General features: G+C 41.9%; 1 protein-coding gene across 5 annotated transcripts in view; it reads right to left on the bottom strand.

Annotated features, from left to right (window-relative positions):
- LOC111864131 (insulin-like growth factor-binding protein complex acid labile subunit) overlaps nt 1–25113 on the bottom strand; it is a 75289-nt gene that overhangs the window by 30196 nt on the left and 19980 nt on the right. The window contains exons 1-2 of one of the 5 annotated variants that reach the window (XM_023851165.2): nt 12181–12350; nt 4428–4527 (exon numbers count right to left, since the gene is read on the bottom strand). The exons of 1 other annotated variant lie outside the window; for it this stretch is intronic. The gene's annotated coding sequence lies outside the window, so the exon portion shown is untranslated. Of the gene's footprint in view, nt 1–4427; nt 4528–12180; nt 12351–13962; nt 14045–25113 lie in introns of those variants that run through there. 3 more of the 5 variants (XM_023851163.2, XM_023851164.2, XM_023851162.2) reach the window with 3 other exon arrangements.

The raw sequence follows: 25113 nt of genomic DNA, 5'->3' as shown, positions 1-25113 counted from the left end.
GGGAATGAAGATGGGCAGGGGAATGCGAAGTACTCGGAGAAAACCTGCCCCAGCGCCACTTTTTCCACCACAAATCCCACTTGACCAGACCCGGGATCGAACCCGGGCGCCCGCGGTGGGAAGCCAGAGACTAACCGCTTGAGCTATGGCGCGGCCAACGCTTCGTTTCACTTCAGTTTCTTATTCTAAGACAGTCGGCTGGACACCTCTCACGGGGGATCAGTCTACCACAAGGTCCCTCTAACGCAAACACAGAATAAACACAGACATCTATGCCTTGAGTGGAATTCGAACCCACGATCCCAGCGTTCGAGCGGGCGAAGACAGTTTATGCCTTAGACCGGAACCGCCATAGCTCAAGAGGTTAGTCGCTGGTTTCCCACCGCGGCGGTCCGGGTTCGATCCCGGGTCTGGTCAAGTGGAATTTGTGGTGGACAAAGTGGCGCTGGGGCGGGATTCCTCCGAGTACTTAGGTTTCCCTTGCCAATCTTCATTTCACAAAATTCTCCATCATCATAGTCACCCGGGGCAGGCTACAATAGGCCAATCAGTGGCCGCCGTGCCGAGTGGACCCAGTTGGACTCCACCCCCCACTAAGCGAATTAAAAAAAAACTATGACTTAGACCGCGCGGCCTGTAGATATTAGCGCCATGATTATGTAATTCAGTTCTGTGTAAAAAATTTCACTACCTCAAAGGTATCAGGGCCGGTCACGGTAGCCGAGCGTTCTAAGCCATGTACTGTCTTCAAGATACCACAACAAAACAGGACACGAGAACGTACTAATTCAAACCGTTACTGTAACCACATAATGGACGAAGACTAAAAAGGAATTGGCCAGCCGATCTGAGAGAGGTTTAACGAGGACTTATCTCTGGATTAGCCCTCTCTACGTCACGAAGAATACTACAGCAAATTAGCTTATAGAATCAAATGTAATTCTGATTGCTAATATTATGTAAATAAAAAAAATGTACTGTCTTCGCTCGCTCGGAAGCCGGGATCGTGAGTTCGAATCCCACATACGGCGTGGATATTTGGTGTGTGTATGCGTTTATTCTCTGTTTGTGTTGTCCTGTGTTTAGGTAGAGGACTTGCGACGAGCTGGTCACCCGTCCAAGGAGTCCTACCGTCTGTAAAAATGATCAATGAAACTGAGAAATCAGCCCTATGCTCCAAAGTGGGAGCTAGAAGAAGAAGAAGAAAAAAAAAGGTATCAGGCATACCGACAACGTTTGCACATCGCAGAATTTCTAATTTGAAAATCTCCTCTCCGAAAGAAAAATTATATAAGGGTCACGCCAAATTTCGCACGCGTAAGCTGTTTCTCCATCAAACAAATGTAAATATGCACGTATTTCCCGTTATCCCCACGTAATTTAATATATTTGATCTCAACAAAAGCTACATATTTTTCTAAATATCGCCGCGCAAATTATCAAACGCTGGCGTAGTTACCACCTGAGAAGTTCGCATACCGCCATATTAATATTATCGATTGTAGCAAATTGCGAGCATACGTCAAAAAATGTAACGGTGAAGTGAATTCCGCTCGTTCAGGATAGGGTCCAACGATGTGCTTTAGTGGACACTGCAATGAACCTTGTTTACATTCAAACCGCTGAACACGTAGCAACTTTTCAGGGAAACCCGTGTCACACAGTTCGATACACAGCTGCAGAAATATCTTTACACATGATAAGGCCGAACTTCTGTTGTGGAGATGGAGCAAACCAGTTATATAAATCTTTCAGTGACATTTCAGCTTGAAGATGTGGCAACATCTAATATTTTATGGGTTCTAAAGCTCTTTGATACCGCAACCGTTTAAAATAATACATAAATTTATGATATCCTCTTCTCTTCCTGTCGGAGAGAAGCACAGTTCTGCGCAGTTACAAGCCCGTATCAGGCTGTACGGTGGTAGCAAGAACCTAAACAGCTTCGCACTACACCTGCAGTAAGGTATAAAAGGCTTCTGTCCAGTCATGAAAATATTTGCGAAATATTTCTCCGGCTCTAGCTACATTTTCTGAAAGTTATCTGAGATACTGACTTTCCATGACTGTGCATGGGTAAGGTAAAGGTAAAGCCGTGAAGGCCCATAGGGCTGTGAGACATCGAGGCTCCCACATTTTCTACACACAACTGGCTCACAGATGGTGGTAAGGTTGTCAGCCTTACGCGCCAGCCACCCTTTATCCCTCCAGGAAGATTCCTGGTACTCATTTCCGTTAAAGGCTGAGTTGATCACAGAGCCATAGTGCGGCTGGAAGGATTAGGTAAAATGAAAAAAATCCACCTCATTGGAACTCGAACCCGAGACTTTCCGGCTTGTAGCTTAGTGCCTCAACCAACTACGCTATCGCGTGAACCTTGTGCATGGGTACAACTGTATTTTAAACAGTTCCTGTGAAGTCCGTGAACCCGCTTAAAGTTGATGGCAACCTCTTGGGGGGTCGCGACTTACAGTTTAGTAAACCTTGTAACAGTTTGTAATTACTAGGTCACGTAGTAGTCAACAAACCATACGCGTATCATCGGAATGCGAAACATAATCGGCTTCCGGTTGCACCAGTCTGCTTCATGTTTCACATACGTCAGGTGATCGCGTTGTCAGAGATCCTAGGGCGGAAATTCATTTAAACACGTACTTTATTTTTTCTGTCGTTTATACTTCTTTTTCTCTCTTTTCTCCGTTCGTTCGTTCTTTTTTTCCAAGCTGCATTCCTTTCTAGCTGGTACCCAGTTCCATCGTCAGGTCTACACCATTCAGTAGTGGCTTCTGCGGTGATCTTCAGCCACTGCAGACAGCTGATGAAGTAAAAGGTAAAGCCATCCCTGTAACAGGGCGTGATAGACCATCTTTCAGGAAGAGAGAGTCCCATGTAGAAAAGAATATTCTACACATATACAAACAAGGAGTGGGGATAGCTCTGTCGCTATAACGACTACGCTGCGGGCTGCACGGCCGATAAGTCGGGATTCGATTCCCGGCAGAACCAAGAGATATTTCTTTTCATAATTTCCAGACCAGCTTTGGGGTCCACCCAACCTCCTATACGATGGATACCGGCGGCTCATTCCCCTGAGGTAAAGCGGCCGGGGCGTGAAGATGACCACTCAACATCCATCTAGTGCCCAGGTTAAGAATGGTGGAGCCCTATACGTCTTCGTGCATGGTGCGTAATTAATGAAATCCCATGGATAACTCTACATTTTTATATTTTTTTCCTTGGCACTACAGCCCCAGTGGGCCTAGGCCTACCTCCATGAACTTCTCCGACATTTTTACATGTACGAAACATATTTGAAATGTTTTTCGATGTCGTGAATTACTGACGAAATACAGTAGGTAAATTACATCCTCCCCCCTTACTACAGCCATGTCGCCGTATGTTAGGAATGTTTGATACGTATTTACGTCACAAAAGTGTAACAAAGCAAAATGAATTCCTTGGATTTAGTCCGCAAGCGAACTATACCGACCGAGCGACCACCGCTTGTTGCCGAAGTTAGTGCTAACTTTAGCGGATAGAGGGTGTCGCATGACCAGCACAACGAATCCCCGCGGTCGTGCAACAAAAGGTGCAGAAAACAAAAACAAATAAGAATTGACGTATTGACTCTGCCTTTCGATTTAGAAAATTATCGCCCCATTCTATGCCGATGTCATGCTAATTAGTCACGAGGTGACCATGAAGATTCATGAACGGCGTGGTTTTAATGTGTCTACCTCTGACAGATGCACGTTGAAATGACAGCTTCCTACGCATACGAGTATTTTCGATTATGTTTCTTACATTCTTTTATCCCGTCTTCGTTTGTTCCGTTCATTATATCTTTTTGACTTTCTTTCTTTTCTTCCCAGTTTCTCTATTCTTTTTCATTTCTCTTTTCTTACGCAGTTAAGTCCTCGTTTTACTCCGCGGACACGGTCATGTAAGCCTCAAAGTTATGTTACATTCCTTAGTCTTACTTTAAACCCATAACACGCATTGTAATACAGACAATATGGACGGGTGTTTTACAGGGTCCGTGGACTTTCTCCGTCTTCTGATATTCTAAAGAACACAACGTTTCAGAAACTGGATCTGTTTCCATCCTCAGGTGAGGTGTGGGAGAGATATACTCTGCTGGGTCCGTTAGAGAGAGCTAAGCTCAGTCCCTCCTTCTGACGGACCCAGCAGATTAAGTGTCTCCCATACCTTATCTGAGGATGGAAATAAATCCAGTTTCTGAATCGTTGTGTTCCTTTGTGTTCTTTAAAACTCAGTGATCCTGAGTGTTATACAACACCGTCAGAACACTTTAGAATCTGATATGAACGTGACTGTAAATGTGTGTATATCCTTGACTATAAATACGTGCAACTGTAAACTACACTAAAGTTTATTTAGCAGTTAGTAGTATATATTGTATCCACCGATGGCCAAATTCGAAGCGAACGAGTGGTGGATGACGGCCTGTTCTCGTCAACATCTGTTTGGGCGAACGTCCCTCCTCTTCCGCCGTTTTCATAAACACTGGAATGAACGAAACATTAATGATCTAAAAATGTTGTGACGATGGTGTATTAATACAATTATTGTATTGCTGAACATTATCCATCAACCCTTTTTTATTTAGAACACAACGTTTAGGAGACGATTCTGTCCAAGTCTGTGGGTGGAACCTACTCAGTTGGGCCCAATCGAAAAGATAGTCCGTATCTCCGACACCAGCACCAACACAAGATAAGCTATATACACCAAGCACAGCCCAAACCATCTACGAGAGTTAAGACAAACATTAAAAATTCTAAAGAACTCCACACCCACGAGGCCTAGCTCCTGTGTCCATGCATTATGGAAAGTATGACGTTGAAATCTCTGAAAGATGACAAGGAAATACGAATTGTACAAGCTGACAAGGGAAACTGCACGGTGGTGTTCAACGAGTCTACATACGAGAAGATATCCAGTCCACTAGAATCAGGCGTGTATGAAATTCTGCGCAAGAATTCCACGTCTCATATTGAGAGAAAGATACGGAAACTTCTTACTAAGCACATAACTGTTCTTCCTGCTGCCTGGAAACTTAAACTGGCTCCTTACCGCCGTCAACCACCTCACTTATATGGACTTCCCAAGATACAGAACCTGACGTCCCACTCGGACCAATAGTTAGCTCCACTGACTCTCCCTGCTGTGTCCTAGCAGAATTCTTCCATAAGATCCTGAGCCCTCTGGTAGCCAATACAGACTCCTTCCTGAAGAACTCAGAACAATAGATACAAGTAATATATGAGACGGGCCTTCAAAACGAAGATTACTTATAAGTATTGACGTTGGCAGTGTATTCACCAACATACCAGTGGAAGAAGTCTTAAAAGTCATAAGAAATAGACTCAGCACGGATCCCTCTTTTCCAGAACGCTCACCTTTACAAGCTGAAGATGTAATAGAATTACTGGACATCTGTTTAACAACTATGTACTTCAGTTTGAGGACAAACTCTATTAGCAAAAAGGAGGCCGTTGGAAAACTCACTAACTGGCTCAGACATGTCTACAAGCTTTCGTGGTTTGAATAGACCAGTACAGTTACAGCAATCTTTCCACCGCCTTAGCAGCATTAAACCTACCATCACATTCACAGTGGAAGTTTAACCAATGATACTCTTCCGTTCTTGGGCGTCTTGGTCATGAAGAGAAGCCCTAAATTGGCCACGAAAGTGTACCGGAAACCTGTTCATACTGGTCGTTAACTGCAACCATCCATATCACGTCAAAAGTGGAGTCGATCATAGTTTGATTATAAGTATATTACGTTTTTGGACATTATCCATCATTTTGTCTATATCTAAAAATCGACCGCTTATTTTTCAAAACACCAGACAAGCCGATGGATAATGTCCAGAAACATAATACTTAAACCAATGTACCATCGTCACAAACATTTATACCTTATAGTTTGATCAGTCGAGCCAAGGCCATATGTAAGGATCAGAAGGATTTCGGGAAGGAAATTAAGAACATAAGACGTGATCTGATGCTTAGTGAATGTCCAAGAGTATTTCTTACCCATAATGGGGCTATCGAGAAGCAACTGTCCTTCTTCGGATACAGTATACCGTGGTACGGTCGCTATCCCACATGTTAAGGGTATTTCCGAAAAATTCAGACGCATTGGAAACCTCTTCAATGCCAGGGCCATTTTCAAAACTGAACATAAACTCCGTGGGGAATTGATGAAAAACTTGACCGGTTAGTGATGTTCAACAGACGAAGCAGCGTTTGTACAATATCCCGTGTGATTGTGGTATGGGGCGAAATAAGCAGACCTTAAGGAGTACGCATTAAGGAGCACAAATATAACCTGACCTAAGATCTGCTTAAAAAATCAAAATTAGCCCAACATGCATATAAAAAGACACAAATATGTTTCAAAGAAGCGAAAGGCTTGCATATTGAATCAAAAACCAGATAGAGGAAATATAAGGAATCCGCCCACATGTCTCTGGTTGATCATCCAATCAGTCAACCCAGGTTGGATATCTCTCCCACGTGGACTTACAGACAGTCAGAGATGGCGATTGTCTAGAGAAAATGTGGGGGCCTCGACCATAAAAAAAAGAAAAGATATCCCTGTAACAGGCCGTGAAGGCCCATAGGGTTGTGAGATGTTGAGGCTCCCACATGTTCTAGACAATCGACTCACAGATGGCGGTGAGGTTGTCAGCCTTACGCGACAGCCGCCCTTTAGCCCCAGGAATATCCCTGGTACTCATTTCTGTTAGAGGCTGAGTCGACCCCAGGGCCATAGTGCGGCTGGAAGGATTAGGTAAATTGAAAAAAAAATCCACCTCATCGGGATTCGATCCCGCGACCTTCCAGCTTGTAACATAGTGCCTCAACCAACTATGTTACCGCGTGCCCCGGCCTCGACGATGGCCAGAATTAAATTCTGCTTTCTGATCCCCGTTCTAACGAGCGTTGTGGCTTGTCCTCCCGAATAATTGTTTTATTGTCTTTAACGATTCAATGTAGTCAATGATCCGAAATTCCTGCCGCTCGGAATTGCACAACTTGCATACAGTATCCTGCAGTTTCTCACTGCGTTAGTGCATGGGCCTTCGCAGTGTGAAGGGCATACGGTAAAGTGAAAGCAAAATGGGAGGTCTGGTGTAGACCGTCCGCATCTACTGAAGTGATTTCCATTAAACTTACTATGCGGGTTATACACGATGCGTTGTCAGCCCATCTCTATATATTCCGATCGCAGTGGCCGCGCGGTCTAAGACATGAACCGTCTTCGCCAGCTCAAACACCGAGGTCACTGGTTCGAATCCCACTCTAGGCATGGATGTCTGTGTGCGTTTATTCTGTGTCTGTGTTGTTCTGTGTGTAGACAGCGGCCTTGCGATGGGCTGATCCCCCGTCCAACGAGTCCTACCGACGGTGTATAGGATTAAGAAACTGAAGAAGCGGCCAAGGCCCAACCATGGGCAGAAGAACCATAATAATAATATCTACATATACTTATATTACTGACATACAGACCGATAAAAAGTTCGCCCGACAAAGCTAAGTATGTGGAATTTTGCATGGGGGCAGATCATAAACTACATTCTCGTTCCAAAATCTTGCGAGGACGGAACGAACAGGGAATAACCTACCAACTATTAGCTTTTCAAAGAGGAATCTTTCGTGGGGTTGGTTAGGCGTAGTGATTCATCTGCTTTCGTCTTCAAACCGAAAACAAAATACAGGTTTCGGAAAACAGTGGTTGTTTTGCATCCTGCGGTAGCGTAGTTGGTTGAGGAACTATACTACAAGCCGGAAGGTCGCGGGTTCAAGTCCCGATGATGTCATTGGATTTTTTTATTGACTTATTCCTTCCAGTCACACTATGGTCCTGGGGTCGACTCAACCTCTAACTGAAATGAGTACCAGGAATCTTTGTAAGGCTGACAACCTTACCGCCATCTGTGAGCAGATTATCTACATAATGTGGGACCCTCAACGTCTCACAACCCTATGGGCCTCCGAGGCCTGTTACAGGGACCGCTTTACCCTTTTCTTTACATAAGTTCCCCTTAACAAAAGTGACACACTAACTGAAAACCGACTTTCAGGGTCTAGCTTTAATGGACTAGTAGTGCCACTACAGTCACTTCCACCTACGAAGTTCATGTTGGTATTACTGATGGCACGAAATTGTTGCAAGTATAGAGATAAAGTGGCCTGTAGAGACGAGATATCGCTACAGAGCTTAATTAATTTTCGTCAATTTGTTCCAATATTATTATGAGGGCACACGCACTGAAATGATGATACCATTAAGCCATCTTCCAATAGAAAGTAAGCTAATAAAACAGCATGATCCAGCGATATAACTCTTCTCCTTGGTTTACAGTGTGTAAACTGTCAGTGAATTTGAAACATTTCATGCTGCAATATCTCTATACAGATATAAAGTATTCATACTGCAGCATTTCTATAACAACACAAAATACTTTCAAGTCAGGCATAAATTTTACTCAGATAGTGATTCGTATTCCTCGCAGACAACAGTGAAAAAGATGTTGTAATGCGAATTTTTGTCCAGCGTTGTTACTCGGCAACGAAATTATGCTTATTGGTGCAAAAGGAACTCTTCCATTTAATATCATGTCAGAAGTTATAAAATGCTAGCATAAGGTCCGTTGAAACTTCAACGGGTATTTCTAGAAATAAGCTTAAAGAGAAGTACCTAACCTCAATAACTTGCGAAGTTTTTGGCAAAGCAGTTACATTTAAGAATACTAATACGCTCTACTGTCTAGTGCAGGCATGTCAAACTCAACTTGTACAGAGGGCCACCTCAGCTCTATAAATAATAGTCCAGGGCCGCACTTCAAAATAGAAATATACATTAGATTTTGACACAAGGAAATTTAATTATATTTATTATTTAGTAATAATTTCAATATAATTACCTAAAGTCACATATCTTACAGTTTTAAAAAGCAAGAGAATGCCATTTTTGACAAGTATCAAACAGCTTTTCAATATGTAAAAAGAGAAATTACACAAGAAATTACGTTAGAAATAGCAAAACACTGAATTTCCTGCAGCCTACTAATTTATGTCTGTGTGAGGCTTCTTGTCTTCTGGTCTGTTGGAAAATTCTTTACAAAAGATATTTCTACTAAAATTTGAATATTGATTTTAATATTAATTAGCTCTAACAGTTGAGTGGCCGCACTTTGTGGCTATAGGGGCCGCATGTTTGACACGGATGGTGTAGAGTAAATATTTTTTGGTCAAAGCTTACTTATATATACATATAAAATTACGAAAAGCCTGACTGAGATTCGAATCAAGTTCCTTATGAAAAATCTCTAGAGCGTTACCGCCACACTAACCTACTACATTCGTGGTTGCAGTGAATCAATTTCAGATCTCAAAAAATGTTGTCATAATATATGATCTATAAATTGTTCCTTGTCGTGTAGATTGAAACTATGTTCAGGGCTACAACCGGTCCGTGACAGCACTCTGTTCACTCGTGACCGGAACATATAAAAAATGTCCTCCACTGACGCGTTTGACACTGGAAGTAATGTAGAAACCATAGCATTGTGTCCACCAAGCATGACGACGATCCGGAGTTTATGCCATTAATTTCCTTACAATCAAGTTTTCGGAAATTATGTACAACGGATTTATTTTTGTAAACAGTTAAAAACACATTTCCCTGTATTTTGTATTTAGTGCGGTTTTAAATACATGATAAACCATTCAGAATAAAGTGTTAAATTGTTTAGAAGCAGATTATAAAACGTACATTTATACATCCTGTGATATTTTTTTTTTGTAACCTTGCTGAGGTCCTATTTTTTATGACAGCACACTATAAAGTAAGATACATTTCCCTCGTAAAAATCTTGGTGTTTCACAATGATAAATATTTTCCCCCGGTCTAGAAAACCGAAATTAACGGCGGTGAGGATCCGTTGCGCTGATCACGCGACAACCTCTATCCGCTAAAGTTGACACTAGCTTCGCCGACAAGAGGCGGTCGCTCGGTCGGTGTAGTTCGCTTGCGGACTGCAGGTCACGGAGTTAAATTTTTCTCGCTTGGTACACTTTTGACCGCATGGCTCTTTCAAAGCAAATACGAATTCGAAAATGAATGTCTCGGGTTAAGCATGGGACAAACCACATAGGAAAAATATTGAAGAAATCAAACTGATACATGTTCTGGAAAGAAATATTATTTAAATNTTATGGTTCTAATTCGAAACCGGTACATCCTGAACACAAAACAAATAACCAGCCACTGGGATATTATTGCGAACTTCCGAAACACGATTCCTGACAAAAATTTAGCCATTTTAATATTTGTTTTATGCGTTTTTTATCTGTAGCTGGATTATTATTCTTTGCCATGTTAAATGTAAAACCCATTCTTTACACTCAGAATTATTGGGTTTTCGGACTTCGTCCTTCGTCCGCTATACGGACGATGGACAAGTCCGAAAACCCAGCCACTCTACATGTTTACAATGTTGAACATTACGAACACTTCATGCACATGTTAATGCATGCTACTTTCTACGCCCACAGTTACAAAATTACACGTATGTCGCTTCGATAGGTCGTTAGCATTACCCTAAGCGGAAGTCTTTCTCGGCGCTCACGCATGCGCATGTACAGACATGAAAGAATGGATGTCACTGATTTCATGGCAACCAGATTATACTAATCTTCAGGAAATTTTGTATCCCTGAATATTTTGTGACATTGGTTCGCCCTTCCTCAATGTAAAGCCTGTCTTGATTAGGTGGGGGCTTTGCCTACAACATATTACATGCCTCCACAGACAAGCGCTTCGGCCCTGGGGCATATATTTTATGCACAAATCTCTCGTCAACCGCGGGGGTTACATTCCTGAAAACGTCGTAGTTGGCGAGACCAAGACCTTATGGAAAACTTGGATTAAGGGATCCGCGTTCACTTTTAATACTCATCAAAGCCTTATCAAATTGCCTGTTCCTTCAGTAAAGCACAAAGGAATATGTAATAACATGTTTAAAAATAATATAAAAAGTATCCCCCAATTCGCATGAAAATAGCCATCAGGAAACTAGAAAACTTGTTTCGGACTCCTGTACTTAAGCATCCTCTTGCATTACTATGCCAAATTTGGCACTAAATTCGCCAACAAGCGGCGGTCGCTCGGTCGGTATAGTTCGCTTGCGGACTAAAACCACTGAGTGTTGTTTTTGTTTGTTGCATTACTATATCTAATACTGTTTATTATACTACACACTCCGTCAACAATGCATAAAATGTTCCTTCTTACACTTTCACTTTCGACGCAACATGTTTCGGCCCTAAGACACCTGAAGATGGTCATTTAGGGCCGAAACATGTTGTGCCGAAAGTGAAAGTGTACGAAAGGAGGAATATTTAATTTGTTGTTAAAAAGAAAAAGGAAATGAAAACCGAATATTGTGGTCGAGTAGAGAACACTCTTGGGAGGTACAGGGTTCGATTTTCTGCTGGCAGACCGTGTGTCCGTACTAATATTTTTAACCTACTTTCCTTACTTCGAAAAAAAAATCAGAGTTGACCTATCAGATCACCATGCTCAACCCTTATCAACTTTTGAATGCCTGAACCAGTCTTCATGAAAGTTGATATGTATATCATGAAACCTGAGGCCATCTCAACGGCGTAATCCATAAATCCCTCCCATCAGTCTGTGTGCCTATGTATATATCCCACTATTTTTGCTAGGCAACGGCTCAGTAAAAACGTTACCCTGGCAACGAATATACACGCAATAATAGAACTGTTGGACGCGTCATTTTTATGCGATCCTTGTCGTATCAAAGGAAAGTAGGCGATTATTTCTTCCCAGAACTTCTTGTTTGTAGCTATCATCCACTATTGAAATGCTAAGAAGCTTTCTAAAATAGGCTTCGACTCTTTTTCTCTACATCCTTCGCAGCTCATATTCACATCATCCTCTTAATCGAGTAAACATAATAAGCTCAGCAGCGAAACGCCGTTGAATAAACAAATCCAACCTGAACCACCTACACTGTGGCATGGATTATCTACACGCAACCAGGACAAGGATAACTTTAGTTATAACTACTGTCACGTACTAGTCTATAATTCGGTTATCGCTGTGATTACTTACCACGAAATTTGCTTCTGCGATGTAATGTAATATGCAGTCAAAACTTCTCTGCTTATTTCACAATTGAACCAATGAGTTCCTTACGATAGACCAAAGTCCTACTACCCACCATCACGTAAGCTTTACCTGCAGTAAATAACACGACATGGCGACACTCACAACGATAGTACCTGCTTGTCAAGTTCCGTACTCAACTGCCACCTAGCTGAAACCTCCGACTTCACATATTGCTGCATGGCGGCAATTTCAATCATATCTCTGAAGTACACCAACCATTTTGCTTTCCGCAAAACAAGTTTAACAATTTGATGAGAATGTAACGCCTTTCTTTCACCCATAGCCTAAGGGGAAAACAATGAATGAGAAAAAATACGTACTGAGGCCTAAGAGAGATGAAATAACAGGAGGATCTTGAAAATTATGTACCAATTGCTCCATACTCTTTACCATTTAAATAAAAAACACAGTCAATTTATACCAAAATGTAATTATATGTGCCTACTCAGAGTGATACTTTGAAGTACTTAGAAGTGGTTTTATGATTCGTATGTTTATTTCAATTCCTAAATGTTAATTCATTTTGTTACTGGTGTACACTGTACATGAGGATTTAGTTTATTGTTCTTTTTCTGGATTTCACTTAAACTCTTCCATGCTGGAAAATTTTAAATACTGTATATTAGCCGAATTTTCTTTCAAATATGGATGGAAACTTACAAATCAGTTTGCAAAAGCAAATCATTCCCTTTAACAAGCAGTGAAGGACCATAGGGTTGTGAGAGGTCGAGGCTCCCACATTTTCTAGAGGTGAGGTTGTCAGGCTTACGCGCCGGTCGCTCTTTACCTCCCAAGGAAATTCCTGGTACTCATTTCTGTTAGAGGCTGAGGGCCATATTGCGGTTGGAAGGATTAGGTCAATTGAAAAATCCAATGACCTCATCGGGACTCGAACCGACCTTTCGGCTTCTAGCATAGCCCCTCAACCAACTACGCTACCGCGTGCCCCGAAGCTTTGTAATAGCTATCTTAAAATGTTAGAAAAAATATATCAGTATTACTTGTAGATAAACTTGCGGGACGCCAGTGACAGTTATCTTAAAATGTCAAAATATAGAACAAGAGATATTATGACATGTCAAAGATATTCAGACCCTGTGACCCTGCTTTTAAAATGGCGGTCTACATTTTGTATAGAAAGTGACAAATCTATTTCTTGCACTTAATTTTGTTTGAGTGCATTCACATATACACTTCTGTGGACTGTATTCCAAGCACTGGCCATAATCACTTCTTAGAGACCCTAAACAGTACAACAACGGTAATGTAAACACAGATCAACATTTTACCCCACATGAACTACAAGAAATATTGAACTCTTTGCCCCAAGTTGGCATCAGTGTTGCCACACCTTCTTGTAGGATTTCCTTCCATTCTTTCTGTTTTCTCCTCGAAGCACAAAACTGAACCTGCCTGTACTGCTAAAATTATTTTTTTCTTCGTGTACCACATGAAATAGTTCAATATACCCCCGCAAGGCAGAGCTTACAATTTCTGCTACGAATTCAGGAGGTCGGAGATGCGTTTCACGTCGCGGATACCAGCTATCCTGACCCGAGTTTTCGGGGTTTCCTAAGACTCTAAAGCGAAAGGCTGGGATAAAACTTTAAAGCAAAGCCACGGCTACTATCTTCCATGTTCTTTCCAATTCAGAGTCATCATACCATTCCAAATTAGTCAATACGAACTCAACTAATAAACATCACAAAGAAAAATAAGACTCACTCACTTACTCCTTTGTAGTACATGCACTACTATTGGGTTGTTACTGTTACTGCTATACTAACCGGCTTTCTACAGTAATTCAATGCCTTTAACTCACTTCCTGATTGCACATGATACATTCAAGAGATAAGGAGCACTTAAAGTCCGTAAAGGAACTAAAATAAAAACAGAGTGACGTATGTGGACAACTGACCCTTGATAGCAGAGAACGTGGCTCATTTAATGTAATAAGGGCTTCTGTATGCAACATTGTGACAGTGTGAACACAGATGCGCTCTTACATGTGTCACATTTTACAAATACAAGTGGTCAGAGTTCCTGGCTACAGATTCAGAGGTCCCGGTTTCGATTCCCGGCGCTACCACATTTTCCGAGAAGTAATGGGTCTGGAACGGGGCCCACTCAGCCTCGTGAGGATAATTAAGGAGCCATTTCAAGGAAATAGAGGATCCGGTCTAGAAAACAGAAATTAACGGCCGTGGAGATTCGTTGCTCTGACCATGTGACATCCCCTATCCGCTAAAGTTGGCACTAACTTCGTCAACAAGCTGCGGACGCTCAGTCGGTACAGTTCGCTTGCGGACTCTAGCTAAGGAGTTTAGTTTTTTTTTTAAGTGAGGTATTGTTCGATCTATCTATGGCTCTATAGGCCTTTGCTGGACATTGACCGCTTTTTCAGTTTCTTCATTCTATACAAAATATGTAGGACTCCTTGGACGGGGAATCAGGCAGTCGCAAGGCTGATACCTACACAGGACAATACAGAATAAACACACACAGACATCCATACCTTGAGTGGGATTCGAGCCCACGATCCCAGTGTTTGAGCGAGTGAAGACTTCTCATGCCTTAGATTGCGCGCCCACTTTGTCTTACTTTATTATCTCGCCGGACGCTGCTACCGCTCTTTCCTTCCTAAATTATTATTGTCTCATATATTTTACATTTCCTTCNAGTGGTCAGAGTTCCTGGCTACAGATTCAGAGGTCCCGGTTTCGATTCCCGACGCTACAACATTTTCCGAGANCTAAATTATTATTGTCTCATATATTTTACATTTCCTTCTATTTCTTCCATATTTTTTTTCCTGGCTTTCCACCGCGGCGGCCTGGGTTCGATCCCGAGTCTGGTTAANTTAAGGAGCCATTTCAAGGAAATAGAGGATCCGGTTTAGAAAACAGAAATTAACGGCCGTGGAGATTCGTTGCTCTGACCATGTGACATCCCCTATCCGCTAAAGTTGGCACTAACTTCGTCAACAAGCTTCGGTCTCTCAGTCGGTACAGTTCGCTTGCGGACTCTAGCTAAGGAGTTTAGTTTTTTTTTTAAGTGAGGTATTGTTCGATCTATCTATGGCTCTATAGGCCTTTGCTGGACATTGACCGCTTTTTCAGTTTCTTCATTCTATACAAAATATGTAGGACTCCTTGGACGGGGAATCAGGCAGTCGCAAGGCTGATACCTACACAGGACAATACAGAATAAACGCACACAGACATCCATACCTTGAGTGGGATTCGAGCCCACGATCCCAGTGTTTGAGCGAGTGAAGACTTCTCATGCCTTAGATTGCGCGCCCACTTTGTCTTACTTTATTATCTCGCCGGACGCTGCTACCGCTCTTTCCTTCCTAAATTATTATTGTCTCATATATTTTACATTTCCTTCTATTTCTTTCATATTATTTTTCCTGGCTTTCCACCTCGGCGGCCTGGGTTCGATCCCGAGTCTGGTTAAGTGGAATTTGTGGTGGACAAAGTGGCGCTGGGGCAAGTTTTCTCCGAATACTTCGGTTTCCCCTGCCAGTCTTCATTCCACCAATTGCTCCACAATCACCATCACCTATCATCTGGGGCTGGTACAATAGGCCAGAAGTAGCCGCAGTACAAGGGACATAGTCCCACCCCACTAGCAATAAAAAAAATATTGGTTTTCGGAATACTTGCTATTTTTAATCTTAATATCTTATTTGTATATTATTTTTTATAGCGTATTTTCCTTTCTTGAGCAAAATAAATTAGGTTTATTATATTAACAGTTTGTCTATATGCCTGTCTCTGACTAAACTTGTGAACCACTTTATCGATTTAACGCACTTTGTTATGGATATTATGCTCCTAGAGGTCACATCAACCTCGTACTTTTAATTGCTTATGATTAGTAACAACAAGAAGGCGCATGTACTAACTTGTGAAGCACGACTGATACTACTGCAACTTTATACAGAATCGTGTAGTACTGCTGGGGTATAGTAACAAATCTTTGAAAAATAATGCAACTTTCGTTAAGGTAATTTTTCGCGGAATACTAAACGAACGACGACATGGCGAACATACGAAAATTTTCATCTAGCTCTCTGTTTCACAGCAATAACTCTTGAATCACTGGAGTTAGGAATATAAAATTTGATATGCAGATAAAATTTATACTTTCCCATAAGCCGAAATTAAAAAAAAGAGTAAATTATCCCTGTAATGGGCCATGGAGGCCCATAAGTTTGTGAGACGTTGAGCATTCCACATTATCTAGACAATCAGCTCACAGATGGCGTTAAGATTGTCAGCCTTACGCGCCGGGAACCCTTTACACCCCATGAAGATTCTTGGTACTCATTTCTGTCAGATGCGTAGTCGACCCCAGGGCCATAGTGCGGCTGGAAGAATTAGATCAGTTGTAAAAATCCACCTCATCGGGACCCGAAACCGCTATCTACACTGTAGCACAGTGCATCAACCAACTACGCTATCGCGTGAACCCATAAGTCTAGATTAAGCATGGGAAATTGTTAATAAGTCAATTGTTACAATCCTGGTTAGGGCGTGAAATTCGTCATCTTCATCGTAAAAAAGTAAAATTCTCCCCTTAGATACAACAGAGTGCGAAGCAAGAGATCTCCATATTTAGTTTGACGATTTGACTCTGAATTTGAAACGGATTCGTTCAATAATCCAATAATATTCTGACATGGCTCAGTCTCTAGTAGCAACATCAAGGGTGAATCGTTAGTTCGAGTCTCACTGCGGGAAATCTATATTTTTTTTTGTGCTGCCCTTGGGCTATTCTGTGATAGTAGCGAACTTGTAACTGAGTGATTCGTCATAGTTCAGGGCGTCTTGCGGCGTCAAGAAACGCTCAGTTTGTTGGAACTAATTGTAAGAGGACCAGGCCATCATAATTAATCCATGAAAGGATAAGAAAGGCGAATACGATCTTCATTTTACACCTAAAAATTAACTATTCTCGATCCACTGTCTTGATTTGGTGGGCGTAGCGTAGTTGCTTGAGGGTCTATGCTACGAGCTGGAAGGACGCGGGTTCAAGTTCCGATGAGGTCATTGGATGTTTTTCAATTGACCTAATCCTTCCAGCCGCACTAGGCCCTGGGGTTTACTCAGCCTCTAACAGAAATGAGTACCAGGAATTAATTAAATAATTTTCCTGGGGGTAAAGCGAGGCCGGCGCGTAAGGCTGACAACCTTACTGCCATCTTTGAGCCGATTGTCTAGAAAATGTGAGAGCCTATGGGCCTTCACGGCCTGGCACAGGGACAACTTCACTTTTTTTACTTGCCGTTCCCATTTTTCACAGTAAATTACCCTTGTTTATTCTTGTCTCAAGGTGAAATGAAAGTGCTTTAGAAGTGAATGATTTTCCCCTGTCGGTCATCAATTTTACCTTTACTTTTTATTAGTATCCTTTGCATCTCCAGCCAGTATCTTTTACCATTATTTTTCAAGTTCTGGTTTCATATCTCACAAGCNCGGCGTCAAGAAACGCTCAGTTTGTTGGAACTAATTGTAAGAGGACCAGGCCATCATAATTAATCCATGAAAGGATAAGAAAGGCGAATACGATCTTCATTTTACACCTAAAAATTAACTATTCTCGATCCACTGTCTTGATTTGGTGGGCGTAGCGTAGTTGCTTGAGGGTCTATGCTACGAGCTGGAAGGACGCGGGTTCAAGTTCCGATGAGGTCATTGGATGTTTTTCAATTGACCTAATCCTTCCAGCCGCACTAGGCCCTGGGGTTTACTCAGCCTCTAACAGAAATGAGTACCAGGAATTAATTAAATAATTTTCCTGGGGGTAAAGCGAGGCCGGCGCGTAAGGCTGACAACCTTACTGCCATCTTTGAGCCGATTGTCTAGAAAATGTGAGAGCCTATGGGCCTTCACGGCCTGGTACAGGGATAACTTTACTTTTTTTACTTGCCGTTCCCATTTTTCACAGTAAATTACCCTTGTTTATTCTTGTCTCAAGGTGAAATGAAAGTGCTTTAGAAGTGAATGATTTTCCCCTGTCGGTCATCAATTTTACCTTTACTTTTTATTAGTATCCTTTGCATCTCCAGCCAGTATCTCTTTCCATTATTTTTCAAGTTCTGGTTTCATATCTCACAAGCCATACAGAATCTGAAGACGTTTTGTGCATTTACTTATTTTTGCTAAAACAGATTGCGCCCTGAAGAAGAAGATTTCGCTTGCTTTTTATAATATTTAAGTAGGTGAGGTTATAAATTTTGTTATTACGTTCCTCGAGTAGACGTCACTTCCTGGTCTCGAAAGCGTTTCCTGTATCAATATGGAAGCTTGCGCAAGATTACTGAGTCCGACTGACATTGTTTAGCGCTGCACACCACAGCAGTGATTTTCTCCACTCGCTCGATTAGTTTCTGGGATAATCCAATTAGAGGCACCCTATTTTTTTTATTGCTACTGGGGTGGGACTAAGTCCCTTGTACTGCGGCCACTTCTGGCCTATTATACCAGCCCCAGATGATAGGTGAAGCTGATTGTGGAGCAATTGGTGGAATGAAGATTGGCAGGGGAAACCGAAGTACTCGGAGGAGAAAACCTACCCCAGTGCCACTTTTTCCACCACAAATCCCACTTGACCAGACCCGGGATCGAACCTGGGCCGCCGCGGCGGGAAGCCAGCGACTAACCGCTTGAGTTGTGGCGCGGCCCCAGAGGCACCGTAAGCTTCTGTTGTTCCTGTACACAGCTTCGTGAGTTCTTCCTTTCAGACCGTGAATGCACGACAATGCGGGTCAGAAGGAGGAGGAGGAGGGAAGATAAAAAGAGTAAAACGAGAAAGGAAAAGGGGAAAGATAATGAATAGACGCAGAGAAGAAGGAAGAGAAAGATGAGAGATTAGGAGATTAAGAGATTAAGAGTGGCGAGGAAAAATGGGAAAATAGAGGAAACAAATGAAGAGGGAGACCATGACAAGAGGAAGAGCAGGGGAAGAAGGAAAGACAAGGAAAATATAAGAGAAACTGAGATTCACTGTCACGCATTATTAAAGAAGTCATAATCCCGGCAGACTTACTCCTTCCACGTTACTTGAATCTGAAAATTATAGCCGTTCTTTTCCTTTAATTGTTCAAGGTTTTAGTTTTGATTTTGGTTTCAGGATATAAGTGACTTAAAATAGGCCATAACCACTTCCGTCTGCCTTCGCAACTTATAATTCACAATTCATCCTACCTTTCGAAGCCGTATAGCCTATGCAGTTAAAAAAATCACAGCTGACCGGCCGGCTCCTCTGTATAAGCGGCCTGCTACATGACAGTCTCTGGGTAAGCGGATCTCAGCAGTGAAGCATGGCTCATCTAGGAACACGTGAACCGCACCTCTCCATGATTGCGTATCCCATCAAAGTATCGCCCTGTTTGTCAAGAACGATACTTTTATCGTTTATGTGTAACCACATCACAGAAACACACAATAAGGACAATGTCAGATAAGATTAGGCCCCATGCTGCTCAATATTACAGATAATGTAACATTAACTTGCTTAGTTGGGCGCCATGTTGGTTCGATATCCTTGAAAATAAAGATCAACTTATGTGTAATTGCAGTGTTACTTCTTAACTCTTAGGATTTAAGAATCTCTCAGCGGTGGTTATAAAGAAATCTAGCTTCCGGGATGTAATTCGTTGTTGTCAGTCCCTTGAAAGCCAACTGGCTATTCGGAGGAACACGTAGCCTCCATCTTCAGGGTTTGAAGAGTAAGCCAAGCAAGAAACCAGCATAGGCTGGGGCGATACGAGCACACAAAATGCGTCCGTTTTATAAATAAACAAGAGAGGCGAATGCTGCGCTTTCTTCTGGCTCCATTGCAGACAAAAAAACTACGCACCGCATTCTGCAACTGTGTGGTGTCCTCAGCAACGTACGCCATAAAGTACGTTCGTTGCAACGGACGTATTGTACTACGTGCGCTCGTGTGGCCCCAGCCTAAAGCACATTTCTTGTTTCGTCTGCTCTTCAATCCTGAAGACAGGGGGTGACTTATTTCTCCAAATACGAGTAGTCGGTTGACATTCAGAGGACTACACGGCGTTATATGCCAGAAGACAAAACTCTTCCTGTTTCACCTAATAATTAATTTGGTTCTAGACAAACTCAGTATAGCAGTGCGTGTGTGATTTCCTTTTCTCGGTGGTCTTATATTGGAGCTATACCTCCACTTCTCCACATGTCTTCATGGTATTGTGTTTAATTGATTCAGCGCAGGGACAACTTTATCTTTTTTAATGATTCTGTCATCATCATCATCATCATCATCATCATCATCAGTAATCTGTCAGACGACAGGTCCACAGTCTCTTCCAAAACAATTCCTCNGTAGACCTGTCTCCTCCAAATGGCAGTATCCTCTTCTGTCCCCAAGGTCATCCAGCATCTTCTTACGTCTTCTTCCTCGTCTTCTTGTCACTTCTATCCGCCCCTCTATCTTTCCTTCAATAATACCGCGTAAGATATGACCAATCCAATTAGCCTTCCGTTTTTATATTTCGTGTAGGATATTCCTCTGCTCACTGACTCTAATTAACACTTCTTCATTTCTCACATAATCGGTCCAACCGATCTTCTCCATCCTTCTCCAACACCACATTTCGAAACTTTCCAGATGTTTCTGATCTACTGCCCTAAGTGTCCATGTTTCAGCCCCATAGAGAGCTATGCTCCAAATGTAACATTTCACCAGTTTCTTCTCAAATTTAAGTCCAATTTGCTGGTAAAAAGATTCTTCTTCTTGCTAAATGCAGCTTTTGCCATGGCAATCCTGGATTTAATTTCACAAGTACACCTTCCATCATCTGTTAACAAGCTACCCAAATATTTAAAACATTTCACATTCTCCACTTGTTTTTGGTCTATCTTTATTGTGACTGAGGTTGGTTGTCTCGAAATTTTCATTACTTTTGTTTTCTCCATATTCATTTCCATGCCATAGCACCTTCCAATTTCAATGCGGTCAGTACCTAAAATTTCATAGCGGCCAGTGAATGGGTGCTTAGTGAATAATGACTGGAAGGGATATGTAAGGAAGCGATTACATTATCGCTTGATGTATTATTCCGGCATTTGTCAGGAGGGACGGAGGAAGCCATGAAATGCCACAGTCAGGATAGCGGGTATCCGAGCCAAGATTTGAGCCCGGGATCTTCCGAACACGAAGCACCGCTTCCGACGTATTGTGCCATGAGATTGAACACTGAAAGCCAAAGTTAGGCATTAGACACAAGCCGCGAAATCTATGGACAAGAATATGAGTATCTGTTGTAAATGGGCCACGCCATAGCTCAAGCGGTTAGTCGCAGGTTCGATCCCGGGTCTGGTCAAGTGGGATTTGTGGTGGACAAAGTGGCGCTGGGGCAGGTTTTCTCCGAGTACTTCGGTTTCCCCTGCCAATCTTCATTCCACCAATTGCTCCACAACCACCCTCACGTATCATCTGGGGCTGGTACAACAGGCCAGAAGTGGCCACAGTACAAGGGACTTAGTCCCACCCCAATAGGAATAAAAAAAAATCTCATGTAAATACCATATAATTTAGATATTAGGGAATTCAGAACGCTGCCAAATGTCGGACTAATTTAAAAATTTCATGAAAATGGATATATCCACAAGGAAAACGTGTATTTATATAGCTACAGCGTACCATAGCTAACATAGGCTTATAGCTAACTAATTAGAAATAGTTCACTGAGGAGTAGTTTCATTCTACTTAGATAATTACAAAATTGCCTGCTGTTATGAAAACCAGAATTTAATTTCTTTTTTCATAACGTCGGTCACAGGCGGCATTAAATTCAGTCCAAATACCACACTCCATTCTTCTAAGATCAATTTTATACTCATATAAAACAATGTGTATAATTATAGATATTCATATTTAACCTCTATGGCTTTGGTTTGGAGATGATTGACAAGAAATTTTTAAATCATTAGTAGCAAGTACTCGGGTAATGCTTGCTACCATTCAGTCCAGAACCTTTTGTCTTCTCGTCTGCTGTCCAAAAACATAAAAATTAGAATATACAAAACTATAATTTTGCCTGTGGTATTGTATGGGTATGAAACTTTGTATCTGACATTAAGGGAGGAACATAGACTGAGGGTGTCTGAGAACGTGGTGTTGAGGAGAATATCTGAACCTAAGAGAGATGAAGTGACAGGAGGTTGGAGAAAACTGCATAATGAGGAGCTTCATAACTTGTACTCTTCTTCAAGTATAATTAGAATGAACAAGCCAAGGAGGATGAGGTGGGCAGTGTATGTAGCACGAATGGGAGAGACGAGGAATGCATATAGGTTATTGGTGGGAAAGCCAGAAGGAAAAAGACGACTAGGAAGACCAATCCGTAGGTGGGTGGAGAATATTAAAATGGACCTTAGAGAGATAGGATGGGATGGTATGGATTGAATTGATCTGGCTCAGGATAGGGATCGGTGGAGGGCTCTTGTGAACACGGCGATGAACCTTCGGGTTCCATAAAATGCTGTAAAATTCTTGAGTAGCTACAGAATTGGCGGCTCCTCAAGAAGGGCTCAACTCCATGAGTAACTGAGTAAGTAAGTAAGTCGTAGCAAGTATTCCCTGAATTTAATCAGCCCTGATATTTACAGGAGTAATATTCCCGCCCGGAACGTGTCAAAGTAATTTCGTAATATACAGAGTTTTGTTGACATTGCTATCAGCGTCTAAGGCCTGAAGCAATTGTGAATTATCTTTTCCTGGCAACTACATGTTACGTAACAACTTCCGTATCCTGGATGTTGCTAGACTTGCTTTATAATAGTCAGTTAAAAAACAGAAATAATTTTGCAGGCATTGCTGTTATGTATTATATTGTCACTTGTATGGGTGATTAATGGGGGGAGGGGTTTGGATTGACAACTGAAATTGTTGAACACTTACAGATCGTAACTACAAGTAACTGTAGTGCTATCGCTAATTCATACACTTTGCATTTCACTGCAGAACACATTAAGTTCTTCAGTCTCCTGTGTCTTCACCAGTCGTTATCTGGTAATGGCTTCTAACGGACCTTACTGGCCGGCGACTGTCTCACAACTAACTAAACCCTCTTATAACATCTCGGCACGGACCGCATAAAAAACACCACTTCCAACATTTATTCTATTGCTGCGTGACGCAGTTGTCGCACGGACCGCGTAGAGAACACCTCTTCTCAATCCATTGTTGCATATTAGAAATCTGTTGCCTAGCAACTGGTGTTCTTTATAGAGCCATTACTTAGCAACAGATCTACATGCTACAGTCTTACATGTATAAGAATTTATTTGTAGACCCATATGTTTTTTCCACTTGTGTTATATGTTTACAAAATGTTTCCCCTTACTATGAGAGAAAATAATTTATAAGTGCTTAAAAACAAAATTGCCATATAATATTCCTTCTTTAAGGGGACTAAAGGAGAAATTTGCAGGTCACAGTGGCCGCGCGGGGCATGAACTGTCTAAGCTCGCTCGGACGCTGAGATCATGGGTTCGAATCACACTCAGGGCATGGATGTTCGGTGTGTGTATGCATTTATTCTGTGTTTATGTTGTCTTGTGTTTAGGTAGAGGCCTTGCGATGAGCTGATCACTCTTCCAAGGAGGGCTACCATCTGTGAGAAATGATTACGGAACTGAATAAGAGTCCAGGGCCTTGAAAGGACTTGAAGAACCACTGAAAAAAAAAAACTGAGGACATTATATGATGAAAAGCTTCCTAATTAAGCAGGTCACTTAGGAATTTGAAAAGAAGGGCATTACCATTGGTTGGAGATATCTGGTTGAGAAAGAAGGAAAAGCTCGAAATAACTGTGTTTCTGGACTTTGTCCAACCTCCGGTATTCTAAAGAACACTAAAGAACACAACGTTTAGAAAACTGGATGTTTCCGTCATCAGATGATGGGACGGGTGCAATATGGAATTACCTGAGTTTACCTGGACTTGCTTACGCTGAACATTATCACGAGTTTTCATGACGAATAGAAAAGGTTTTTTTTGTTTTTTTTTTCCCCATATCTGGTCGAAAGTGAACACAATATTGACTTGAAGGCTTGTAAGTTCTTCTCTACAGCATTCAGACCTGTGACTTGCCTCAGCTGCCTCCTTTAGCTGAATAGTGGCGCCACTGCCTTCTGTTCTAATGGCCCATCTTACTTACTTGGGCTATCAGTCGAGAGAGGGGATACGAGTTCATATACAGATACTGATAGGACATCCTGCATAATCTCACACAAAGAGAAGCGATATGTCGGGTCGTTGCGTTTTCTTATTTGTACCTAAAAATCTTTCGGGGCTGGATCTGGCAGAGTGAGAGCACTTATACTCTCTAGATCCCAAATGCAATTTTGTGTGGGACAAGGCGTGGAAAGGAAGAACAAAAGGTAGAGAAAAGGACAAAGATGAAGAAGGTTGAGGAGGAAAAGGACAAGGAGGAGAAATACGGAAAATTTGGGAAGAGAAGAAGAAAAAAGAAAAAAAAAGGAGAAGAATAAAATAAGGAAAATACACTTATAACATTAAACTAATCACAAACAGGAACACAAACTCCGTGGCTTTTAGTCCGCAAGCGAACTATACCGACCGAGCGACCGCCACTTGTCAGTGAAGTTAGTGCCAACTTTAGCGGACAGAGGGTGTCGCGTGGTCAGCACAACGGATCCCCACGGCCGTTAATCTCGGTTTTCTAGACCTACCTTAAACTAATAGTACTTAAATATGTATAATTTCCGCAGAATGGTGACTTGGGATTCGTATAGACTGGCCTTTGCATGGAAATTGTTGACATTGCGATCAATATGATACTACTGTGTACTGGAAGTTCATTTTAAATAT

Source organism: Cryptotermes secundus, unplaced genomic scaffold, assembly GCF_002891405.2.
Source record: "Cryptotermes secundus unplaced genomic scaffold, Csec_1.0 scaffold1216, whole genome shotgun sequence".
NCBI lineage: Eukaryota > Metazoa > Arthropoda > Insecta > Blattodea > Kalotermitidae > Cryptotermes > Cryptotermes secundus.
This window is presented reverse-complemented; position numbering and strand designations above follow the sequence as displayed.